This window comes from Balaenoptera physalus, assembly GCF_965194825.1.
Source record: "Balaenoptera physalus genome assembly, chromosome: 2".
Lineage (NCBI taxonomy): Eukaryota > Metazoa > Chordata > Mammalia > Artiodactyla > Balaenopteridae > Balaenoptera > Balaenoptera physalus.
In genome coordinates, this window is record NC_138883.1 from 57,056,907 (window position 1) to 57,084,407 (window position 27,501).

Here is a 27,501-nt window from a genome sequence, read left to right on the forward strand (position 1 = left end):
AACCTAAGAAAGTTGACACAAATGTGATACCACATCACATAGAAATATTAATAAGGATTCATTCATATTAAACTATAGGCAGTGATGTACTTACTCTGTACACTCTTGAAAGATGTCAAGTATAGCAAATCTCCATAAGCATTAACCAAGGAAACTGGCAGTAGAGCAGTAGCAACTATGCTGGGATGGATTCTAGGGTGTTTTCAGTGCATCTGTTTTCCACATGAGAGGAAAAGGATTAAAGTTTCCTTATTCTCCATATGAGAGGAAAGGGATTAAAGAATATGCCAAATGCAGATATATCTAGTTGAGGTCTAGGAGAGGATTAAATAAACAAATTTAGTTCATAGAATCATATAATTTAAGAAAGGACAATAAAAATTAAATTAGACTTTCCCTTATAAGCTACAGATCAGATGTTATGACTTTTATGAGAAAACAATTATTTAATGACATAAGTACTATAGTAGAAAGTCTGGGAGTCAAGGCTCTAGGGCAAGTAACTTATCCTCTGTGATCCTTATTATAAAATTTACAAAATTGGATGAGAAGTCTTAAAATGTGCCACCCCCCCCCCAAAATATTGACACTTTGGAGACAGAGATCAACTTGAAATAACATCTTCTGAATCCTCTTCAATATTCTTCATTAATCACCTGCAAAATGAGAATATAATCGAGTTACATTATCTGTTAAATACCTCTAAATAATGTACTTCTGATCTCTTTGTATGATCTATGGGCAAAGGTAACGATTTTGTTATGTTCATACGTTAATTAGTGGATCTTTATTTTTAGTGGTTGAAGTATATTTAGGACATAAACTACAAACAAACTAAAAGATAAAGAAAAAGTTTAAACTCATACATTCAGGAGAGATGTAGCCATGTTATTGTTAAAAAAACAACAACAACAATGAAATGTTTGTGTGGTGAGTCATGGGAGGAATAGCAGAAGGAGGAGATAGTTCAGAATTGTAGAATGTGAAAATGGAGAGTCTGTTTGCTGATGTTCTGAAGTGGAAATGTACCAGGCAGGTACCCTCCTTATTTAGAAGCCTCAGACTGCCTGGCATGGATGTAACTCTCTCATGAGGGATTCCTTATGAATGAATAATGCAATTTGTACCAAATTATCTTACCACAGTGTAATGATTAGACTAGGAAATGTGGTTGGATCTCAAAACAGCCACATCTACTCTGACCAACAGCCTGCACAATGGTCCTGCCATTGAGTTGCCTTGTAGGATAGTTACTAGCTAAGTTAATGACATGTTTTGGTTACAGAATTTAAATGTGAGTAGTGAAGAAAGGGTTAGTTAATCCATCATGGAGTTAGAATAAGTAGCAGATGGAGAAAGGACCGAATAATGGAGGATTTATTCATTCTTCCTTAAAACCTGTGATGTCTTACAATATAGTCTCACATTATAAGTTTCTCACATCATGAGGTTGGCTATTTATAATCAGAGCACTGAGAATGGAAAAAATGACATCTCTGTGAATATTCAGAATGTGAAGGGAAGCCCTGCAGTTGGTTGGTACACCTAGTCTCTCATATAGACTAGCTAAACACAACAAAAAGAGTAAAACTTCTTGTATTCCAAAGGAGGTTAAAGGATAACTATGAATCAGAAAACGTATGAAATAAAAAGTGCAACAGATAGAATTTATCAGGAAATATATTGAAGTGAGTCAAATAATAGGGACAAGAAGGAAGAGGCAGTAAGGAAACTAGAATTAAGAACCCAGGATGGAATATGAAATATTCACAAAAGTAATGTTTTTTTTTTTTTAACATCTTTACTGGAGTATAATTGCTTTACAATGTTGTGTTAATTTCTGCTGTATAACAAAGTAAATCAGCTATACGTATACATATATCCCCATATCCCCTCCCTGTTGCATCTCCCTCCCACCCTCCCTATCCCACCCCTCAAGGTGGTCACAAAGCACCGAGCTGATCTCCCTGGACTATGCGGCTGCTTCCCACTAGCTATCTATTTTACACCACAAAAGTAATCTTAACATATGGTCTTTCTTCTCCCCCTACTGGGGCTTCTGCAAGGCCTGGGCCACCCAGTCTCCCTTAATGGTTTTGGACTGAATTGTTTGGGAAGTGAGAGTAAAGGAGAACTTAGACACTACTTGAAAACTTTGTTTTTTCCTTCCTCTGAACCTTTGCTTAACTAGCTTTCTTGCTGAAGACTTTCCTCTGTCTTCTCTTTCACTTATCTGAATCACACACATCCTTTGACACTAAGTGCCAAAGCCAACATCAAAGTGGACTCTAATTTTCCACTTGAAAATCCTTATATTTGTCTAATTTAACTGAATACAATTTGATGTATATATTAGAAGTTAGAATACTTCTATAATTGTCCAATCTAAATCTTTTCACCTGTTACAGCTGGTTAAATTCTATTTCTACATATATGATACATTCGATACTTAACAAAAAATTTCATACCCTTCTATCTCCATGGGCAGACTGTATACACATCCATTCCTTGACTTTGGACTTAACCACATGAGTTATTTTAGGCAATGCAATGTTAGTAGGCAAGATGAAAATAGGTGCTCAAAATGTGTGTATGCAGTCAGTATGCCCCCTTTGGTCACTGCCATTACAGAAAAGAGTTTCCTCCAGGTAGCTGTTGCCTGTCCAACATGGGCCTCAGAATTAAAAATCAGAGTAGACTAGACTACAAGCTGCAACCAAAAGTAGGCCAGAGCTAACTTGCAGCTGACCCATAGATACATGAAAAAGAAAATCTAATTGTTAGATGCCGCTGAGATTTGATGACTGTTTATTAAGCAATTATTAATAGGTAATATTCCTTTTGCTACATAGAGATCCTTGAGATAATCAATTCTATAGAGAAAAATAAGTTAGTGATAAGGTATAGAAATGAGGATGATAAGGTAGAATAAAATATTTAAATAAGGAAGTCAGAAATGGTTTCATAATAATGATGATATTGCAAGTTGTTGAGGAAATGAGCCATATACATATCTGTGGGGACGGAATTTCAAGCCAGCAGACTGGTAAGAGCAAAAATCCTGAAACCAGAATGTGCCAACCTTTTTTTAAAGAATAGCGCAGAGGTAAGTAGGTCAGGGAGACAGATCTAAAGGCCTTAGAGTCACTGTAAATTACATGGGAAATCACTGGAGGATTTTTAAAAGTATTTGTGGAATGAAATATGAGATTTATCTTTTAAAATAATTACTCTGTCTGCTTTGTTGAGAATTGGAGTGAAGGATGGAAGGCTAAAGCATCAGCACCCTGGCTGGTTAGGAAGCTATTGAAATAATTCAGAAGACAGTTAAAGATACTTTAAACCAGTATAGCAGTGGTGTTCCAGGTCAGAAATATTCAATTTATGGACATTTTTGAAGGTACAGCTGAGAATATTTGCTCATTAATTTTGATGTGAAGTATAAAAAAATTGGGAGGATCAATAACAATTCTAAGCTGGCTGGAAAAACTGTAAAGTGAAGTTGCTATTCACCAAGATAGGGAAGGCAATGTAGGGAGCAGTGACAGTAGAAGACACCTGAAAGCATGGAATGTAGCATGAGTTGAAGTGATGTTTTTGACTGGATATTGACTGAAGAATTTTACTGATGACCCTGCAAAACAGTGCTAGAATCCACAGTAATAAACAATGGATACTAGATGCTCCATATTTTTAAAAAGTTAATTCATAAATAGAGTCAGACACTATCTTCCAGGGCTCACAAAACCAGACCAAACCTTCTCTTCCTCAGTGAACTCCCTTTTTCCTACTCCCTTGCTCCTACTCCATTCCACTCCCCACTAGGGTATATAATGAAAAAAACTAAAGAGAAGGAGAAAAGAAGAAAAATCTGGGTTACCACTGATGTGGAAATTGATGTTAGATATAAAATGATTTTACTCCCTTGCCTATTTGGGAAAAAAGTAGGATTCTTTCCTCCCCAAGCAGAGTGAGAATTTACAGGTAGAGATTTACTCTTAGAGACATAGACACTGGAGCTTCCTGCAGGGTAGGAGACTGGTATCTCATTTTCCTACTAGAAGCTTACTGGGCCATTGAATTTCAGAATCTCCCTTATGTTATTATAATAACATAATGAGCTCTTTGCACAACTTGATACGTGTTCCTGGATTTGGTGTTTAGTGCTTTTTTTGAAGTGGTGTAACTTGACAGAAGCTTAAGCAGAGGAACAACAAGAATCTATGGCATCTATGCCTGGGAAGAAGACAGTGAGGGGCACTCAGTTGTTCCTTTGGCTCCATATTTGGACATGGAAGTTAGAGATGGACATGAGACTGCCCAAGGGTCTGCTGCACCTGTAAAAGTGTCATACTACTCAAAGATAGTTTATAATGGACCATTGCTGGAGCCATGTTGAGACAAAGCTTCTCTTTTGCAGAGAGCTAATCACAGAAAGCAGGAAATAGGGTAAAGCTGAACATGGCTCCCAGAAATTTATGAACATTGTCGTCTGAAGCCACTAGGAGGAGACATAAACAAAGCAAGCCAAAATGAAAATGTAGATCTTTCTTATCAAAAATGAACAGATTATAAATGAAGTTACCTGCCTATTCCATTGTTCTTCTTAGCCTCAATCACTCAGTCTCAGAATAAGAATCTTCAAAACAGAGAGGAAGACTATCTAAGAATCAGACCATAATACCATTCTTCTTCCTGTGCAAGGTGCTGGGGTAGGAGAAGAAATAAGAGTGGTGAATGCCACTCCAGCTACTATAAGAAATTCCACTCCAACTACTATAAGAAACAACCCTGGGTGTGTCTGAAGGATTACATAGGATTTAATTAGCAATAAGATTGGCTTTTTAAATAACTGTTTTTAACATTTAATTTGAGAGAGTGATCAATAACCTATGGGATCTTCCTGAAATATTCTTATTGATCAGGAAATAGAAACCTAATGATCATAGTTGAAAGTAATGATTAGAGAAAAAGATAATAGCTTTTAACAGGCTCCTTATGTCATACCTCTGTAAACCACATATATAGGTATAAATATAATAGCTATAGGTATAAATATAATAGATATAGATATAAATTTCTGCCATCTTGAATAATAACACTTTTTCCTAATAGTTCCTTCTTGTTTTCTTCCTTTTTATAATGTAGATGTAAGAGTAAACATCAAAATTATGTCCCTTAGCCCTTCAAAGGATGTCTGTGTTGATAGCAACTTGACTGTTCTCCTGAAATATTAATATAAAATGTACATTTATTGATAAATGCCCTCCCCTCTGAATTTATACAAATTCTGATTGACCCAGGAAAAATTTTTTCCTAGTTGAGAGAAAATATTTATTTCAGATAGTCTACCTTAATGGGAATAAGGAATCAGTGAATCAATACATAACAATGAAGAGTTTACTACGTAACTTAAAAAAAAAGAAAAGCATGCACAGATTTTAGATAATTTTTAACTGTCAACGCATACCCCATGGTGTCAGCTTGATGTCAGCTCTCAATTAGAAACACATAGTCATTTGGTTTCTTTTTTTTAAATTGAAGTATAGTTGATTTACAATGTTGTGTTAGTTTCTGGTGTACAGCAAAATGATTCAGTTATATATATACATATATAATATATATACACATATATAATATATAATATATAATATTAATTTTTAATATGAAGAGACTTCATCTACTTTTTAAAAAAGTACACAGCACATCAGTCTATCTTTTTCTCTTGTTTTTCGTTGCTTGACTTTATTTCAGAAATTTTACCCCTAAATATTGAGAAACAAAGTTGGGGTTGTCTTTTTATCTTGTTTATGGTTTCCTTTGCTGTGCAAGACAACTCTCAGAATGGGATAAAATATTTGCAAACAAAGCAACAGACAAAGGATTAATCTCCAAAATATACGAACAACTCATGCAGCTCAATATCAAAAAAACAAACAACCCAATAGAAAAATGGGTGGAAGACCTAAACAGACATTTCACCAAAGAAGACATACAGATGGCCAAGAGGCACATGAAGAGATGCTTAACATCACTAATTATTAGAGAAATCCAAATCAAAACTACAATGAGGTATCACCTCACATGGGTCAGAATGGCCATCATCAAAAAATCTACAAACATGCTGAAGAGGGTGCAGAGAAAAGGGAACCCTCTTGCATTGTTGGTGGGAATGTAAATTGATACAGCCACTGTGGAGAACAGTATGGAGGTTCCTTAAAAAACTAAAAATAGAACTACCATATGACCCAGCAATCCCACTACTGGGCAGATACTCTGAGAAAACCATAATTCAAAAAGTCACATGCACCCCATTGTTCATTGTAGCACTATTTACAATAGCCAGGACATGGAAACAACGTAAATGTCCATCAACATATGATTAGACAAAGAAGATGTGGTACATATATATAATGGAATATTACTCAGCCATAAAAAGAAATGAAATTGGGTCATTTGTAGAGATGTGGATGGACCTAGAGTCTGTCATAACGAGTAAAGTAAGTCAGAAAGAGAAAAACAAATATCGTATATTAACCCATATACGTGGAATCTAGAAAAATGGTACAGATGAACCTATTTGCAGGGCAGGAATAGAAACGCAGACGTAGAGAACGGACATGTGGACAAGGGCAGGAAGAGGAGGGTGGGATGAATTGGGAGATTAGGTTTGACATAAATTTACTACCATGTGTAAAATAGATAGCTAGTGGGAACCTGCTGTATAGCACAGGGTGCTCTGTGATGACCTAGAAGTGTGGGATGGGTGGGGGGAAGGAAGTCCAAAAGGGAGGGGATATATGTATACACATAGCTGATTCACTTCACTGTACAGCAGAAACTAACACAACATTGTAAAGCAATTATACTCCAATAAAAAAATAAAAAAATAAAAACAAACAAAAAAACTAACTGGGGGGATGTACCTTGATCAACCAGTGTTCAATACAGCTACAGACAGAGCTTTCAAATTATATTATGCTGCAAAATGACACCGAAGAGCAAAGCATTGGCACTGCAAGAGGTTAGAGAGATCTCCCTCTTGGTAAGCCTGAGACCAGCGAGTATGCAACATGCTCAATACCTCTGGAAATATCAGGGGACCTCTAGATGCCCAGATAACTCTTTTGTGGTTAAAGCCAACTAACTGGATGCTTCAAAATTATGAACAGCAGTTGAGATTGCACTTCAAATAGCACAGAATTGGAAAAATAACTAAATCATTAACAACTTATTCAAACATAATTTGTTGGGTGTAGTCAAGTAAGCATTTTTTCCCCCAGATCAGTTTCAGTGATTGCATTGTAATAATGGTTTTATTCCAGAACTACAGATGACCCTTCCTAAGGTATAACTTTTCATGCCAGGTTTTCAACTGGTAGCAGTTCTGCTCACAAATTGACTGAGATTATTGCCAAGTCTGGCTAAAAAGAAGCATTATGGAGCAATGATGTTATCAGTCTCTGCTTTCCCTGATTCTGTTCAGAAATAGCTACTTAAACTTGTGCAATATGCCACACTGGCCAAACTGTTCATGAGCCATTTCTAATTATGCCCAAGAGATTTTTGTTGTTTTCCCCTATCCCCTCCACTGGTGGTTTTGAAAATTAGTGAACATTCCTCACTCATCCATTTGCTTGTTCAACTAATGTCAGTTGAGCTTCTATGGGATAAAAAGCACTCAAGCAGTTTATTAGTTATGGTCCAGTTGAAACAAACTACACAGTGATTTGAACAGAGAAAGTTTAATATAAAGAACTGTTGACATTAATAGGGGATTGGAGTAATAATTGACTAGTAAGAAGTAAAGAGAGATCTAGAGAACACGGGAACAGCAGATATAAAGATCATCCGCTACACTAGGGCTTCGAGGATGCCTGAGGAAGAGCTCTCTACCCCAGGCTGAGATCTAGACAGTGATGGTGAAGGCATAACCATGACTCACTGAAAGGCAGAGAAGTCACCGTGGTGCCACACCAGTGGAAAATGATGCAAAGTCACACTCTGTGTTGCTACAGAAACAGCTCAAATGGATATATTTTACCAGAGGCACCGAGAGAGTTGCTGGTGAAAAAGACGATAGTAGATGCTGCTGGATGCCATGCATCAAAGGAGCCAGCAAGCCACTGTCCAAATTGCAGAAGTCTGGCAATGGAAAATCTCCCACACAGTAGGAGTCTTGTACTGGTTTTTCAGTCTATCTCATTCTTGTAAACTTCCTCATATTTTTCTAAAGCTTCTTATGCCACACATTATTTTGCAGCATTCCTATGTTCTGGTATGGGCCCATGAAAGAGATCGTCATGCAAGACACTGGGCAATTATAAATCTTCAAGACAAATTCCATTTTTTTTTCACCAGCTGCAATGTCCAGTAATGATTAAACAAAGATATGAGTGAAGTTCTTGGGTAGGAACCTTAAGTATTGGATATACAACTGTCTGTTTTTATATGGAATGGCTTCAAAGGCTACTTCTGAGGTTCTCAGTATATCATATAGGTACGATATGTGTAAAAATATGCAAAATAGCCACCTGCCTAATTTGTTAATTAATACGATGGCCCAAAGTACTTTGGCTCGAAGACTTGCCAAAATAGAATTATGTTCTCTACTCTCTGGTACATTGCATTTGGAATAATGAATCTTACTGTTATTTTTATTTCCTAATACATTGGAGATTTGTGAAATTAAAGCTCTTTATTTATTTATTTTCCTATTTTCTTTTATCGAACTATTTTTAAAATTTATTTATTTTGTTGATTTATTTTTGGCTGCGTTGTGTCTTCGGTGCTGCATGCAGGCTTTCTCTAGTTGCGGCGAGTGGGGGCTACTCTTCGTTGCAGTGTGCGGGCTTCTCATTGCGGTGGCTTCTCTTGTTGCAGAGCACAAGCTCTAGGCATGCGGGCTTCAGTAGTTGTGGCTCGTGGGCTCTAGTGTGCAGGCTCAGTAGTTGTGGCTCACAGGCTTAGTTGCTCCGCGGCATGTGGGGTCTTCCCGGACCACTGCTCAAACCCGTGTCCCTTCCAAGGGCATTCTTAACCATTGAGCCACCAGAGAAGCCCCATAAAGCTCTTTAAAAAACATAACAATCTTCCAATAAAACTTTTAAATAGAATATCCCATCCTTCCATGATGGGAGCTAATACATCATGGGAGCTTTCTTAGTTTTTATATGGTAGAGATTTCTGATTGCAGTGCGATAGTATGCCAGATTCACTAGAGAAAATTTCCATAACACAGGAACATGACAATAAATGGTTAGTAACTCTGTATTAGTTTCCTATTACTGCTGTAACAAATTGCCACAGATTTGGTGGCTTAAAAAATGTATTATTGTACAGTTCTAGAAGTCAAAAAACTGGTATGGTTTTATGGGACTAAAGTCAAGATGTTGGCAGAGCTACACTGGTGCAACTGTTGTTGAAAAGTGTGTTGTTTAATTTTCACATATTTGTGAATTTTCCAATTTTTTTTTTTTTTTTTTACTGATGTCTAGTTTAATTCCATTGTGGTTAAAAAAGATACTTGGTATTATTTCAAATTTGCTAAGACTTGTTTTTTAACCTGACATATGATCTATCAGAGAATGTTCCATGTGTACTTGAAGAAGAATGTATTCTGCTGCCGTTGGGTAGAATGTTCTGTGTATGTCTGTTAGGTCTATTTGGACTATAGTGTCATTTAAGTCCTCTGTTTCCTTATTCATTTTCTATCTGGATGTGCTGTCCTCGTTGGAAGTAGGGCAATAGTCTCCTACTGTACTATTACTGCTGTGTATTCCTCCCTTCAGAGCTGTGAATATTTGTTTTATATATTTAGGTGCTTGGATGTGGGTGATGTATATATTTATGCAATGAATTGGCCCTTTTATCATTATACAATGGCCTTCTTTGTCTTTTGTGACAATTTTTGACTTAAAGTCTATTTTGTCTAAGTATAGTCACTCGATCTCTTTTGGTTACCATTTTATAGAATATAAAACAGAAATTCTATTTGGTTTTTTAAATTGTTTCTTTGTTGATATTCTCATTCTGTTGATGTAACATTTTCATGATTTCATTTAGTTTTCTGTGTTCCCTTATAAATAACTGAACTTGTAAAAAATAATTATTTTGAATTCTTTGTCAATAATTTATAAATCTCTATTCCTTAGGACTGATTATTAAAGATTTATTTTGTTCTTTTGATTGTATCATATTTTCTTGAATTTTCATGTTCCCTGTAGCTTTGTGTTGGTGTTTACACATTTGAAAAAACAGTCACCTCTCCCAGTATTTATGGACTGGTTTTGACTGGGAAAGACTTTCACCAGTCTAGCTAGAGATTCTGTGCCTTTGTCCCTAGTTCCCCCAGATGTCTAGTCTTTTTTTTTTTTTCTCTTTTTTTTTCTTTTTTTTTTCAGCTCATAATCTCTTACTCCCTCTTGTGTCTTACTATGACTTCTGTCAGTGTGAGGTGAACCGGAAACCAGCTTTTCAGGCAGTGCACTGAAAGACCTGTATGATGAAGTCACACTCCACTCTTCTCTCCATCCCTACTGGAGGAGAAGCCTCAACTCTGTGCCTTCTCCAAATCTCACAGTCATGGCAGTCACAGGAAGCTGCCAGCCCCTTTTCCTTTGTACCTTGCTGAACCAGGTGTCCAGACTCTGCTGGTTTTTTCAGTGCTCAGTGTGAGGTAAGACAAACTGGTATCTCAGGAAGTGCAATGAAAGGGCAGGGATGTTGGACATTCACCCCACCTTCTCCCTCTCTCCCTAGGGGAAGCTTCAGGTTGAGGAGATCTCTCTAGGCACTGGGCTGTACCTGCTTGGGGGAGGAACTGATTCTGGAAGGATGGAATTGTTCTTATTACTCATTATAGTGCAGCTGTTCTTGGTTTTGTGCTCTAATGGGTACTATATCTTTTTAACTGAATTCATAAAGGTATTTTTGTCCTTATATTGTTGTTAAATTGGTGTTTGTATGAGGCAACAAGATCTTCTCTCTTCTTACTCTTATGGACTTCTTATTTTGCCACATTAATGATATCACTTCTTATTCTCTATAACCTTTTAATAAATTGAAATTTTGGCTTTTAATTGTTGCACTGTAAGAGTTCTTTATATATTCTGTATACAAACCCACTATCAGATCTATATTTGCAAATATTTTCTCTCTTTCTGTGGGTTTTCTTCTTACTTTCTTGCAGCTTGGGGGAGGAACTTTTTTTTTCTTGCACTTTTTTTTTTTCATGTAGTACAGTTTACCTATTTTGGCTTTTGTTACTTATACCTTTACTTTCAAATCTAAAAACTAATTTCCTAGCCCAAGATTACATAGATTTACTCAAACATTCTTTTCTAAGAGTTTAATAGCTTTAGCTCATATATTTAGATCTATGGATTCATTTTGAGGTTTTTAAAAAATGTGGTGTGAGGTAGGGGTGCAAATTCATCCATTTGAATGTGGATATCTAGCATTTCAAATAGACGATTCTTTCCCCAACTAAATTGTCTTGACAGCTTTGCTGAGAATCAATTGATCATAAATGTTATTCTATTCCATTTATCTTTATATCTATTCTCATGCAAGTGCTACATGGTTTTGATGACTATAGTGTCATAGTAAGTTTTGAAATTCACAGGTGTGAGCCTTCCAACTTTGTTCTTTTTCATGATTGTTTTGGTCATTAGGTTTTTCATGTCCATATTAATTTTAGAACCAGTTCTTACATTTCTACAAAAAAGTCCGATGAGAGTTTTAATTGAGAGTGTATTGAATCAGGTAACCAATCTGAGGAATATTGCCATCTCAATAATGTTAAATTTTCTGATCTATGAACTTGAAATGCCTTCCATTTATTTATATCTTTATTTTCAACAAATTCTTATAGTTTTCAGTATAAATATTATACTTTTATTAATCACATCCCTACATATGTTTGATATTTATATGAATGGGATTGTTTTTTAAATGTTTTTATTGTTCACTGCTAGTGTAGCAAATGATTTTTGTATATTGCTCTTGGATCCTTTATCCTTGCTTAATTTATTTGTTAGTTCTAGTAGATTTTTAGTGGATATCCTGGGATATTCTATGTACAAGATCATGTCATCTGTGAATAAACATAGTTTTACTTCTTTCTTCCCAACCTGAATTTTAAAATTTTTTTCTTGCATAATTTTCCTGGCTAAAAGCTCTGGTACAGCCTTGAATAAAAGTAGTCAGAGTAGATATCCTTGTCTTGCTTTCAGTCCTGGCTGGGAGGAAACACTTGCTTTTTCACCATTAAATATGATGTTATTTGTAGGAATTTTTTTATTGTTGGTGGTGCTCTTTATCAGTTGAGGAAATTCTCTTCTATTCCTAGTGTATTAAGTGTTTTTATCATGAATTGGTATTGTAATTTGTATGATGCTCTTTCTATTAGCAGCGAGTGTTTTCCCCCCTTTATTCTATTGATATGATGAATTACATTAATTGATTTTAGAATGTTAAAAAAACCTTGCCATCTTGAGATAATACCTAATTAGTCCTGATGTATAATCCTTTTTAACGTTGCTGGTTTGGGGTTGCTAGTATTTTGTTGAGAAATTTTATGTCTATATTCATAGCAGATGTTATTATATAGTTTACTTTTCCTGTGATATCTTTGTCTGGGTTTAGTATAAGGGTAATACTGACTTTATAGAATGAGTCTGGAAGTGTTCTTGCCTCCCTTATTTTCTGGAAGAGTTAGTGAAAAGTTAGTATTAATTTTTCGTTAAGTGCTGTATGAAATTCACCAGAGATGTCCTCATATTTCACCAATATGTATGACACTATTTAATTTTTAAGAAACTTATTATCAGTTTGATTATGAGTAGATGTTAAATTTTATTAAATTCTTATTCTACATCTTGATATAATCACTTATTTTTCCTTCTTTATTCTGTAATAATGCGATGTATTATTTAACTGAAGAAATTTTGAATGTTAATAATATTACAATCATGGCAAAACTATTCTTTTACACAATATATTATTATTTTATATATGAGTGGATTCAACTTGCTAATATTATATTAAGGATGTTTGTGTCTACAGTTATGAGGAAATTGATTTGTATTTTTCTTATTTTATTTGTCAGGTTTGGGAGTCAGGGTTATGCTATCATACAACAAACTGTACCCTCCTCTTTTTTAGAAAGGTTTTTGTGTGGGATCTGTATAGTTTCTTCCTTAAATGTTTTACAAAGCACTCTAGGAAGGAATTTTCATTATGAAAAGGTTTTGATTGTGATTTCAGTTTCTTTCATGGATAAGGCACTATTTGAATTTTTTATTTCTTCTTTCGTTTTTTGTCTTTCAAAAATTGTCCATTCTATTTAACAAATTTATTGGTATATATTATGCTTCCCTTTTGATTTTTAACTCTTTGTAAGGTAATATCTTTAAGCATCTTTTAAAACAGAAAAAATCTAATTACAAATGCTGTAAAGCTGACCTTTAGTCACAATGAGTGAATGCTATTATGAATGAAAGTAACTTTCTACTTGCTCAGGTCAAAGCCCTTTTATTGTTCTTTGTGATGAACATTGCAAGTAGGCATGAAGGTGACCACTAAAAGGATTGAAATTTATCTGTAGATTAATAAATTTTAGTCATTGTTCCCCCCAAAATAAAGAGGCTCTTGGGAGAGGGAACCATATCTGCATGTAGATAAAAGAGAATGGAATGTTGCTTTAGACTCAAAAATTAAAATATTTATCACCAGGTAATTTTTCCTTTAGGATATTTCAGGTAGGGGATAATCGTTTTTGTAGCATCCTTTAACAGCAGCAGAAGTAAACAACTTTGCACAATCTGTTTGTGTCCCTAGGAGAGTTGTTGTGTTATTATTAGCACTACCAAGGGAAACAAATTTTATGCTGGTGCATAAGTTGGCAACCTGAATCATCAGCTCCATTTTACAAAGTTACATTACAAGGGACAAGTTATATAATAAAACACTGAGCATGTCTCTGTGAATAATTGGCTTCTTTTACAAAGTTCCAAATGATAAATAAATATATTTAAGCACCATCAGCAATAAAGTATTATGTTTACAAAATTAAACTGTAATATACATAATAAATTACATGGTTTCCAAAACACTCAATTTTTGTCCTGTCTTATCACCTCATATAAACAGGTTTGACACTTTAGTCAAATGTCTTATTCAGGCTTTTCTCCTCTTTCTTCTTCCTCCTTTTCTTTTTCTTTCTCTCTCTCTCTCTCTCTTTTTTTTTTTTTTTTTTCTCTTTTTTTTCCGGATAGGCCAAATTGACTGACATAGAGTGGGGACTAGTTTATTTAGTTTCCCAATCTCCTTACTATCCATTTTCTGAAATGACTAACAGCTTCTTTTCTCTTCAAACATCCAATATACTGCCTTCTCCTAGTTTTTCTTTTATATGACCCTCTGTTCTTCCTCAGCCTCCTTTCCTAACTCCTTACCCTACAGAAACTCTCCCTGTATGGTTTAGTGCAAAAGAGCTCTGGCTACAGACATTTTCCACTCTAATTATTCTTATTCCTTAGATGATCTTATCTAAGTGTATAGATTTAAATCTCATATATGCACAGATATGTCCAAATTAATGTTTTACCCTGAACTCTCTCATGAAATACCTATTATATCTCATGGGCATCTCAAACTCACAATGTCAAACTTAAGTATTTATTAATTCCCTTTTCAAATCTGCTCATGGCTCAGTTTTTTCACATCTTTGTCAGAGCACAAACATTAACCCAGTTTCTTGGGGGTAGAAGACTTGCAGTCATCCTTCTCTAAATTCTTTCTCCACATCCTAGGACTAACCCATTAGCCAATCCTGAAACTCTGCTTTCAAAGTAGGCAGTGAAACTAATGACCATGTACCATCTCCACCTTCTTTAGGCTGTCCAAATTAATATTGCAGTAATCATCTAACTTGTTATCCTGTTTCTGTTCTTTCAGTTTTTGGAATATTTGATAAAAGATAGTGTTTGTGTGTATGATATAGGAGTTTTGAAAATAAAAATACATTAATAAACCCATCATCAAATTACTATTATATCTATTGTGTAAAACTCACCTTACTTTTCCTTCAGAGGTGATCATTATTGTAGAAACTTTGTTCACTCTCCCACCAAAAACAATTAGAAAACTGGATGAAATATATGGAACAATGGTTTTTGAACACTGGATAGCAGTACGTGCAGAACTGTGAACTCTGGGAGAAAGATGACAATTGAGATGAGGTTAGTGACTGCCCTGCTTTTTTCTTTTATAAACACATTCTGGACTACAATGCAAGGAGGAGAATTCCAGTATGGTGGTGCTGTTGAGATGAGGAAACAGATCAGAGCTGAAGTTGGCTGAGGGGGCTGGATGTTGTCAAACAATGTTCCCCCAAACAGGAAGCTATACAGGAACGAGCACCAGAAATCTGCATAGCAATTCCTTTTAGTATTTGCAGAATAATAAACAATGGATGCATAGCTCCATGACACATGGCAAAAAATTAACTCTTTAATAAAGCTATTTGAGTTCTATGCCTGCCCTAGCTTTAATCTAGGGATAGTTTAGCTCTGCTACTAGGGTGTGATCTGTGTGTGTGCTCTCCCTATTGAATGCCTCAGGTGATCAGTAAGAATTTCCACTCCTAACTTTGGCTGTCTAGAGCTTATAATATCTCCATGCCCTGTTTGAGCTCTGGAAATTTTTTAGCTTACATCTCCCACATTGATATTTTTGGTTAACGATTTTGTGTCATTATTATATTTTCTTCTAAATATTAAAAAATTATGCCTTCCATATTCACTTCTTATACCCATCTTAAGCTGTATGATAAAATATATAGAGATTAAAATTCATTTTGTTTCCTTATGGATAACCAATTTACCCTGCAAATTTATTGAATAGTCCATCCCTTCCTCCCAATCTACAATGGATTCTCTGTCACATCAAATGTACATATATGAAAAGGTCTGGTTTAGACTGCTTAATGTTTAATGCTTTGTGCCAATACCACCTTTCCTTAATTACCAGAACTTTATAATATCATTATATCCTATAAAGAGTTCCTCTACCAGAAACATGCTCATTTTGAATGATTATATAATTCTGTTTTGTTTTCTTCCTACTCTCGATCCTTATATACATATGAGTCAACTTGTTAGTTCCATGAAATATCACAATGTGATTTTGATTCATATTATATTGTGTCTATGGATCAGTTTGGGGAGACTGCATGTATTTATAATAAATAGGGAATATCACTCAATGCATTTAATTCTTTTTAATGTATTTAGTCTTTTAATTTTTCTTTCCTAAAAATCTTTCTCACCTATTGTTTGATAACAAAATATGCTTTCTGCTCCTTTTTACCAAAACTGTTTTATAAAATGTATTTCTTATTTCATTGTGTCAGCTTACATTTATCTTTTTCTTTCTTCTTTCAGTGTGTTCTCTATATGTAGATACATTTGAGATCCAGATAAGCAGCTTTCTCATTTTAGTTAACTAAGAATATTTTTATTTTACTCTCATTTGTAATATTTATTTTATTTTCTGAGTTCAGCATTCTAGGTTGACAGCTAGATATTACTTCACTTCATTTAAATTATATTTTTGTTGTTGAAAATTCTGTTATTTTTATTTGTCCATTGTTATTAGGTAACCTGCTTTTGTTATTGTTGTTGTTCTGCCTGTTTTTAAGACCTTTTTCTTTCTTTGACATTTGATAAAATGCATATGAATTTATATTCATTTATCCTGCTAGAATTTTTTACAAATAATTTATTTGGATTTATATCTTTCATAATTTCTAAGCATTATTTCTTTAAATATTATGTTTTCTTCCTTTTTGGTCTTCTCTACATCTAAACTTTAATCGATAGTTGTTATAACATATAATTAATCCTCCATCTCAATCACTATTTCATGTTTTCTATCTGTGTTTCACATATATTTTCCAGGTCACTAATCTTTCTTCAGCTATATAGTCTTTGCCAGGTTTTGCTTTGTTATAGTACTTATTATCTATTTTAATAGTATACATCAATGTGTTTGTATATATATATGTATTCATGAACATAGATGCATACATATACATGTATATGTATTGTATGCTTATATGCATGTATGTATGTGTATATATGTGTATATATATATAAAACATATATAACATGTTCTGTCTCTAACATTTGGATCAAAGTTACATGAAGATATTTTCTTTGCTGTAAGTTCTGCAGTACATATCACCACTCAATAAGTACTTCTTGATGACTTAATATACATGCACTTCTCTTTTCATATTTTGTTTTTCATTAAACAATATATGTATACTTAACTAAATATAGTTTTATTAACTGATATAACCCAATAGGCTATTGGATTTTTCTCAATAAAATTATATATAAAATTTACAAATATCAGATATCCTGATAGTGCTTAACTATAGAGGTTCTATCCCTAGATCATACAAATGCTCCATTTTGTAGTCAAATGAGTAAGTGAATGAATACATGAATGGAACCAGCCATTTGAATTCTATGATGAGGGAGGGGCAATTACCAGAGAATAGGCCATGTTGATTGGAAAAATACCCAAATACAAATGTTTTGGGGAATAAAAACTAAAATAGTATTGTGATTGGGTTATAATGTTGGCAGTTATATCAATTAATAAAAATTTACATAATTCAGTTTTTATTTAATTAAAAATTGTAAAACATGATGAAAATATAAGTATATATACTGATCTCATGTTGGTTGCAGAATTATATAGAGGAGTTCTAATATAATGCCTACTCAGGAAAACGAAATAGGAGAAAGGAAAAAAGGAAAATAGCCATTTTATTAGGGAGGCAATCCTATTAAATGAATACATGCCCAGGAGTGTTCATGTGACAGAAGTCATGTTATTCCTTAATGGTTATTATTTTAAGCTTCTTCCATAGGTTGAACATCTTTAATATTTAAAATGTACTATAAAATTATTGTTTACATATACATCATTTTATATATTTGGAATATACATTTATTTGGACATATCACAGAGACGTTTACACAAAAGTAACTAACTACAGTGTGTTTGTTTTATTAGTGACCAAAGAATTTTCAAGAGTGATTTTGACTATCTGTTATTCACCAACCTGGAATGTTAACCATTTGTATAACTTATCTTTGTGCTGTAGCAATGTTTCATAGCAAACAGCATGGGAAATAAGTGGCTTAAAGGCAAAACCACTTACTTTGTGTCCATGGGTATATGAATCAGCTGCATCTCTGCTTGACTCTGCTAGGCTGTACCAGGTTCAGTAAGATTCACCTCCAAGATGCAGGTTGGCTCTAAATGTGTTTAGATCCAAGTTGAAAGAGCGTACCCTATCTGGGATATGAAATTCTCACTCCTGTGGACAGGGGCACAAGAGAGAACTAACCAATCCATGCAAGCACAGATATAGCCTCTCTTTGGATATGCTCATGTGTCATACCCTCTAACGTTGTTTTGGCCAAAGGGAATCACATAGTCAAATGCAACACTCACAGGGTGGGAAAATAAAATACTCCCCTAGAAGTGGGTAAGAAAGATTAATATTTTCTGAATAATAACAAAATATACCATATTATGTAAAAGTACAACTCCAAAGTTGGCTAAATTTTCCTTATGAAAAATACCTACAATGTTCAGTTCGTGTTATACATAAAAAAGAATTAGGAAATATTATATTTCAGAAACATTTGTTTCTGTTTTCCCCAGACTTAGGCTCTTTTGATTTCAGTATTTTAACGAGATTTTGAACAGCTTTTTATAATTTCTTTGCATTGCTTTAGTTTGTGACAAAGAATATTAAACAAGTTTGTTAGAGATTTCAACATATATCATGATTTGGTCTACTAATTAGCTTTATAGAAACAGAAGTGATGAAGTCCCATAGAAGTGTTATGGAGAATCTAAATTTCTTCCAAGTGAACTTGTTTACTATTAACTGTTCTTTGCAGAAAAAAAATATTGCTATAGCTATATTTAATGAGAAGCATAAATCACACCTAATGGACCATGATTCAGATTACCACCAATTTATGATGCTAAAATATGGACTTAGGAATATATCTCTCTATGACTAGTTCACTTTGTGTTGAAATATTTATGGATGGGGAGAACAGCTTTAATTTTTTAAAAAAAACTGCAACAATGGAACGTTGCATGTCTTTGTTTTATTTGGTTTATAAATATTGAAGTCATAAATATTGTTGATTAAAACTAGGAAATGAAAATATAAAGACAGGCAAGCATGTCAACCTAGAAAACCTGTCTAAACAACAGCAACAACAACAAAAAAACAATTTTGGGGACAAGGAAGATGAGGAGAGAAAAAGAAGTATGTGAATTAATGTTTTATTAATAGTATCAGTCCCCTATTTGCAGTAGCTTGTGACACTGGGTCATTGGGTCGTATACTGAAGGCTAGACCAAGTGGTTCCCAGATTGTTTGTTAGGAGGTCATTTTGATGCTTGCAGTCTTGAGATCTAAAATGTGAATGTCTTCAGTTTAGCAGAAGAGTACATTTTAAAATTTAACTAAGATGAGAACATCGTTTATGCATTTCAGTATTCTCTTAAGTAAGTTTAGACTTTTCCTAACACCGTAACAATTAGAGGAATGATTAGCTATTTCAGCACTTCACCCGAAGCTAAGGTGTATGATGAGGGGCATTTCCTACTTCTTCATTTTCCCCCTTTTTTCCTTACATGGCTGTGATAATTAATCTCCTACTGATAGTTACTTAGTGTTTTTCTAGCCTTTTTTTTCTTATCATATAGGTGGTACATGCCTACCTATTTTACATATGTATTTCAGCAATGATTGTGAAAGTGTCGATTGAGTACTGAAAGCCAGGTTCTTTCCTCTAGTCACTTATATTTAGAGTAACTCCTTTGTAAATAAATAGACAATATAAAATCTGTGGGCGGCTTCTTAAGGATACCTTATTTTCTGATAAGTGACAGGTGTGAAGAGAGTGTGCATTGCTGCTGTCCCTTTCTCCTTCTTTCTTCCTGGAATACAGACTTGGTTTCAATGTCAAACTCATCATCAGAAACTATGATGAAACAAGTACAGGGAGAAAAACACAAGATGCTTTAAGGATGTCTGTCAGGGAAGAATAAGAGAGTCCCCAAACGGGTTAGATTGTTGAACTTCTTTGCCAACATCAAACACTGTCTATGTCCAATTATATGTGGAAAACAAAAGACTCTATTTTTAAAGGCATGATTTATCAAGTTTTCAGTTCTTTGTGTCAGAAGCACCTGTACACAGTATAGAATATTTATGTAGAAGAAATGGTATACAGAATTTCAATTACAAACAATATCAAATTTTCCTTTAAAAATTATTCAAATTTACACTCCACAAACAGCAGATAAGAATGCCTGTTATCCTACATCTCTACAATATTAGGTGTTACTAGTTTATGTATTCACTAGCATTTATTAACTGCTTAATAAATGTGCCCAGCACTGTACTAATTGTAAAAACAGGAAAATAATAGGGCTTCTGCCTTCCAAGTGTTGAGTTATGTTTTTATGTCAATTTTATTTGTTTCCTTCATTAATCCTGCAAAGTTCTTTATTGTTTTATATTTTGTGTTTGTTCTACGGTTTAGATCAAGGGACAATATAAGAAGTTTAGAGAATAGATTCTAGAATCAGTATGCTTGGGATAGGAATCTTGTTGTCACCTCTATAGCTATGTGATGATGGCCCATTTAACTTCCCTGAGTCTCAGTTTCACCTGTAACTTGAGGATAATAAGAATACCTATTGTAAGACTTATGAGTTATACTCAGCACCTAGAACAGATACTGTCTAACGTCACCAAATATTATAAGATTTTCAATTTATTTTATAATTAGTTTATATGTATAAATGTTACAAATTTTGGCATATTCATTTGCATATCATTGTCTTTTAAAATTTTGTACTGCTTACAACAGTTTAACTGTAATATCTGTAGATATTTAATCATATTATCTGAAAATGATGTTTTATATTCCTTTCTGATACTTATACTATTATCTTTGTTATCTAATGGAGTTAATTAGAATTTCCAGAACAATATTTATTATAATGATTATGTTAGAAGGCTTTCTATTTGAAATATAAAATTGCTATTTCCTAACTATGATATTTTTATCCACCTTTGCATCTGTATCTATTTTCTATCTCTCTCATGATTTTGTGGTAATGTTTTTGCATAGTTTTCATACCTTTAAACAATTTGTTCATTACATCAAATTAATTTCTTATTTAATTTGTAATTAAATTCATTCTTTGAATTATTGATTCAAATCAAATTATTTATTGTATTGAAGTAGTCTTTGAAAAAAAGGTGTACCCAGTCCTTCTAAATGCATAGTAATAGTGTGTGTGCCATATTCTTCCCTCTGACCTCTGTTTAATAAGGCCTATGTATTGGTACCAGGTGAGTAGAACAATTCCCTCTATATCATCTATTGCCATTAATAGTACTGCATAACCAAGATTTTTCTCTTGATCCAGTAAGCTAGGCTGAACTTATTCAGATGGTAGTCACAATGTTCTAAGAGAGAAGGCTGAAGCTCTGTTTCAAGGGGCTGGGAAATAATAGACACCTTTTCATGGGAGGAACTACACATGAAAGTACGTGGATACAAAGATTATTTTTTACAAATTATCTGTTACACTCTCACTCACTCCTGAGGAGTCATGGTAAATCTCATTTTGCAATGAGGTTTTTTGTTTTTCTTATTTCCTCATATATAACCTAAAGTATTTGAATCACATAGAGTTTAATTACCAAATAATTAGATGAAATTGATAATAATTTGGCAGGTTTCCATTTAAACACTACTACTTGTTTGATATGTAAATGTTGGTGTGTGTTTTGCCATGTTTGAAACTCATTAATACATTACTAGTTCTTGGGCAGTTCAACACCTGAATGCCTATGTCACTTTACTTGGATTAATTGTGTGGCAACTAAATACCTTGCCTCCCTCCTGGTATATGTAAGACTGTACCCAGCTGGTCCCCAAAAGGAGGCCAATAGAATTCACGTTTGGTTGTTCCATATAATGTAGGAGCACTTTTTCTTTTCTAAGCAACTGGATAGCAACCATGTATTGGAAGTCTTAAGAGAAACAGAACATATATATATGTAAAATATACATACCTTTTTTCTATTGTAAGGAATTGGCTCAAGTGGTTATGGAGGCTGAGAAGCTGAGATGTCCCAAGATATGCAGCTGGCAAGGTGAAGACCCAGAAGAAATGATGGCGTAATTTCCAGTCAAAGTCCAAAGTACGTGTCAATGGCGGAAGTTCCAATATGAGTCTGAGTCCAAAGGCAGGAGAAGACCAATGTCCCAGCTCAAAGACAATTAGGAAGAGAAAGTAAACTTTCCTTTACTCAGCTTTTTATTCTACTCAGGTCTCCAATGATTAGATGAGGCCTGTCCACGTTGGGGAGGGCAATCTGTTGTGCTCTGTCTACTGACTCCAATGTTAATTTATCCAGAAATACCTTCACAGATACATCCAGAATAATTTTTAACCAAATATCTGGATACCCTGTGGCACAGTCAAGTTGACACATAAAATTAACCATCACAAACCATTTTTTGATTATACATAGATAGTAGAAATAACTGTTCCTACCTCTGCATTATTAAATCCTTCCTGGGACATCAAGAAACCATATTATCCAACAATTAATTACTTTTGACTACCCTTGTTCCCTCACCTCTCCCCACTACACTGGGCTGCACTCCCCCTTCCTCTCTACTAGGTGTTTGGAAGATGATTAGCAGCAGTAAAATTGGTTTAGATTTTATTCATATTCCAAGAAATTGAATTTGTGTCTCTTTAAGGCATATGCACTTAAAGAAAAAATAACCTATTTTATCTGCACCTTTGATACTAAAAATAAAATATAATCAATCAATCATCTTTAATCACAAAAATACTTTTATCTTTAATGTACCCACTTACTTAGGAATTTGAACTGAAAAATTTCCTAAAGATTTTCAAGAATTAAGAGTAGATATGAAGAATAATACCTAGGAACAAACTGTAAGTGACTACCCACAAACAGAAATGGCTGATTATAAAAATCACAGAACAAAAAGATTTATGAATTATATAGTCCTGAATTAGGTGTGTGTGTGTGTAAGCACATGCAGGAAGGGGAGTTCATACACAAAAACTCCAAAGCAAAATTAATTAGATACATGGAAGAAAATATATATTTATTAGAAAACAAACAAAAGCCTTTCTTGGTAGTAAGAGGAGTCACTTAATTAGAGTCATTAAAAGAAGGAATTCCCTTAATACAGAATTCAAGACCTCTTTTATCATTTTTCTCTCACTTTAAATGAATACCATTGGGATGAAAAAGGAAAAAAATAAAAGCAAATAAAAATATTGGTGTCTAATTTTACTTGAAAACTTGTGTACAGGTCAGGTAGTTACCAGTACATTGTTTTCAATAAAATTGAAGATGACTTAATCTAGTTATCCATGGAGATAACATTACAACAAATTCTGATGATAAATTACCTTGTGAGTTGTTTTGTTTGTTTTTTGGCATATAAATTAGAAGAAGATTATTCAGTGACTTTGCTATAGAAAAATTATTTCCATGCAATTTTTTTGGCTGCACAGCTTGTGGGATCTTAGTTCCCTGACCAGGGATTGAACCCGTGCCCCCTGCAGTGGAAGCACAGAGTCTTAACCACTGGACCACCAGGGAAGTCCCTCCATGTAATTATTTTTATGAAAAAGTTTTTCAGTGATTACTCATTGCAGCATTCAGAAATTATCATCCAAATACATAAACTGATGAAAATAATACAAAACATCCATTTCATTAAGCTGGACATTCCAATAAACTATATATTTGCAAATTATCTAAATGTGTTCTATTTATAATGTGTTGATCAATTGCTTGCTATTTATAAAGATTACAAAAGTCAGAAAAATTTTTAAAAATTAGACTTAAGAGCACAATATAAGTACAGAAGATGTTAATGCATTTGCATGTTTTTGTTGTAGAGAAATAAGAGGACATAGTCAGACTTTAAAAAATATACATCACAGTAAAACAAAACTTGCATTGTAAAAGTAGAAATATCAATCCAAAGAGGAAAACAAGATGATAGTCTTACATTGGCCTAAGTCAATGATTTGCAAACTCCAGTTTAGCCATAATCTTGCTCTTCAAGTAGTATATAATAGAAGACTTGGGTGGGGGGGGGGGGAGAGATTAAGTGGGGCTGTGCTAATTGAAAGGGAATGGGACAAATATCTAATCTCCAGGAGAATTCCTGAGACTGTAAATCACAGATTTGAACATATTGTATTTGATGATCTCTATATACCTTTCCAAGTATGACTATTTTATGAAACATAATTAAAATACTGTCTTTAAATGGGGGCATTCACACATTTGTCTTCAATGTATTTATAATTCAGTTTTATAAAGTTGTATTTCTGTACTGATTGATTGTATTTAAATTCTATTAAAATTTTAATAAGTATTTTCATCTATAAACAGTTTAAATAACGTAGAAGTGTAACATATCAAATAAAGAGAGTCACCATCCCATGCTGAACTTCATATTTATTTTCTCCTCAGTAATTCATACTGTTACAGTTTTGCATATATCTTTCTCTATTTTAATATTATAAATGTATAATGTGTATAAATATATGTAAATTTTTTAATGTTTACTTTATATAAAGATAGTTAAAGCAAAATGCCTCTCTTTCAAAATATAGGGTAATGTGAAACAAACAATGTTCTGGGGGTACAAGATGGTGGAGTAGAAGGACCTTGAACTCACCTCCTCCCGTGAGAACACCAAAATCACAACTAACTGCTGAACAACAATTGATAAAATAAAAAGACTGAAATCTACCAAAAAAGATATTCTACATCCAAAGACAAAGTAGAAACCACAATGAGACAGTAGGATGGTTGCGCTTGTGAAATTATCAGACTCCATACCCCTGGGTGGGCGACCCACAAACAGGAGAATAATTATATATCACAGAAGTCCTCCATTGGGAGTGAGAGTTCTGAGCCCCTAGCCTGGGGGTCTGGCATCAAGAGGAGTAGCCCCCAGAGCATTTGGCTTTGAAGGCCAGCAAGACTTGATCACAGGAGCTCCACGGGATTGGGGGAAACAGAGACTCCACTCTTGGAGAGTACACACAAGGTCTCCTATGCACCAGGACTCAGGACAAAAGCAGTCACAACAAAGGATCCTCGGCCAGACCTACCTGCTTGTCTTGGAGGGTCTCCAGGGCAGGCAGGGGGTTGTGTAGCTGTCTGGGTGCATAAAAGCTGGTGGTGAACATATCCAGGAGTACTCATCTGAAGGCTGACATCTTCCTTGGGTCATTATCACCAAGACCTGGCCCCACCCAATAGCCTGTAGGCTCCAGTGCTAGGATACCTCAGGCCAAACAACAAATGAGCTGAAGACAGCCCCACCCATCATCAGACATGCTACCTAAAAATTTCCTGAACCCACAGTCACCTCTAGACATGCCCCTAGACATGGCCCTGGCTCACCAGCAGGGCCAAGACCCAGCTCTACCCACCAGTGGACAGGAAACAGCCCCTCCCACTAGGAAGCTTGCACAAGAATCTAGAACAGCCTCATCCACCAGGGGGCAGACAGCAGAAGCAAAGAAAACTAAAATCCCACAGCCTGTGGAACTGAGTCAGAACCTACCCCAGGGCCAGCTGGTCCCTGGCCCTTAGGTGATGAGAGGAGAGTATACTGCTGGGACACATAGGATATCCCTACAGAGGGCCATTTCTCCAAGGTCGAGAAGTATAACTAACCTTCCACATACATAAAAATATAAATAGAAATTTAAACAAAATGAAACAGCAGACGAATATGTTCCAGATGAAGGAATAAGGTAAAACACCAGAAGAACAACTAAGTGACGTGGAGATAGGCAGTCTACCCAAGAGTTTAGAGTAATGATTGAAAGATTATCCAAGAACTCGGGAAAAGAATGGATGGACAGAACAAAAAGTTAAAAGAAGTTTTTAATAAAGTGTTAGGAAATATAAAGAACAACCAAACAGAGTTGAAAAATACACTAACTGAAATGAAATTAAGGGATTTTTGGGACAATGTCAAACACACCAACATTCACATTATAGGGGTCCCAGAAAGAGAAGAGAGAGAGAAAGGGCCTGAGAAAATGTTTGAAGAGATAATAGCTGAAAACTTCCCTTAACATGGGAAAGGAAACAGCCAAGTCCAGGAAGCGCAGAAAGTCCCATACAGGATTAACCCGAGGAGAAACATGCCAAGACACATAGTAATCAAATTGAAAAAAATTAAAGATAAAAAGAAAATATTAAAAAACAATGAGGGAAAAGCAACAAATAAACAACAAGGGAACCCCCGTAAAGTTATCAGCTGATTTTTCAGCAGAAACTCTACAAGCCAGAGGGAGTGGCATGATATATTTAAAGTGATGAAAGGGGAAAAACCTACAACCAAGAATACTCTAACCAGCAAGGTTCTTGTTCAGATTCAAAGGAAAAATCAAAAGCTTTACAGACAAGCAAAAGCTAAAAGAATTTAGCACCACTAAACCAGCTTTACAACAAATGCTAAAGGGACTTCTCTGGGTGGAAAATGAAAAGCTACAAATGAAACAAGAAAATTATGAAATGGGAAAGCTCACTGTTAAAGGTAAACATATAGTAAAGGAAGGAAGGCAGCCACACACAAATGTGTCTAAACCAGTAATCATGAGAGGAGGAAGGTACAAATGCAGGATAACTGAAATGCATTTGAAACTAAGAGATCAGCAACTTAAAATAACCATGTATATATATAGACTGCTATATCAAAACATCATGGTAACTGCAAACCAAAAATCTGTAAGAGACATACACACAAAAAAGTAAAAGGGATCCAAACACAACAGTAATAAAAGCCAACAAATCACAAAAAAAGAGAAACAATGAAAGGAAGAAAAAAGACCTAAAAAAAAACAAATCTAAAACAATTGACAAAGTGGCAGTAAAAAATTACATATCGATAATTACCTTATTTGTAAACAGATTAAATGCTCCAACCAAAAGATATAGACTGGCTGAATGGATACAAAAACAAGAGCTGTATATATACTGTCTACAAGAGATCCACAACAGATCTAGAGACACATACAAACTGAAGTGAGGGGATGGAAAAAAGTTATTCCATGCAAATGAACATCAGAAGAAAGCTTGAGTAGCAATACTCATATCAGACAAAATAGACTATAAATACTTTTAAGAGAAAGAAAGAAGGACATTGCATAATGATCAATGGATCAATCTAAGAAGAAGATATAAAAGTTGTAATATATATGTACCCAACATAGGAACACCTCAATATATAAGGCAAATACTAACAGCCATAAAGAGAGAAATCAACAGTAACATAATAATAG

At 34.5% G+C, this 27,501-nt stretch overlaps 2 long non-coding RNA genes across 3 annotated transcripts in view; one reads left to right on the forward strand and one right to left on the reverse strand.

The window, feature by feature from the left end:
- The window catches only part of LOC309656154, a 158,229-nt gene extending 131,760 nt beyond the window's left edge, over window positions 1-26,469 (forward strand). Inside the window, exon 2 of the long non-coding RNA XR_014261184.1 lies at window positions 22,222-26,469. This is a non-coding gene — a long non-coding RNA (uncharacterized lncRNA). The remainder of the gene's footprint in view (window positions 1-22,221) is intronic.
- LOC309656138 overlaps window positions 12,357-27,501 on the reverse strand; it is a 117,202-nt gene continuing 102,057 nt past the window's right edge. For both annotated transcript variants that reach the window (XR_014261167.1, XR_014261168.1), the window contains exon 2: window positions 12,357-22,401. This is a non-coding gene — a long non-coding RNA (uncharacterized lncRNA). The remainder of the gene's footprint in view (window positions 22,402-27,501) is intronic.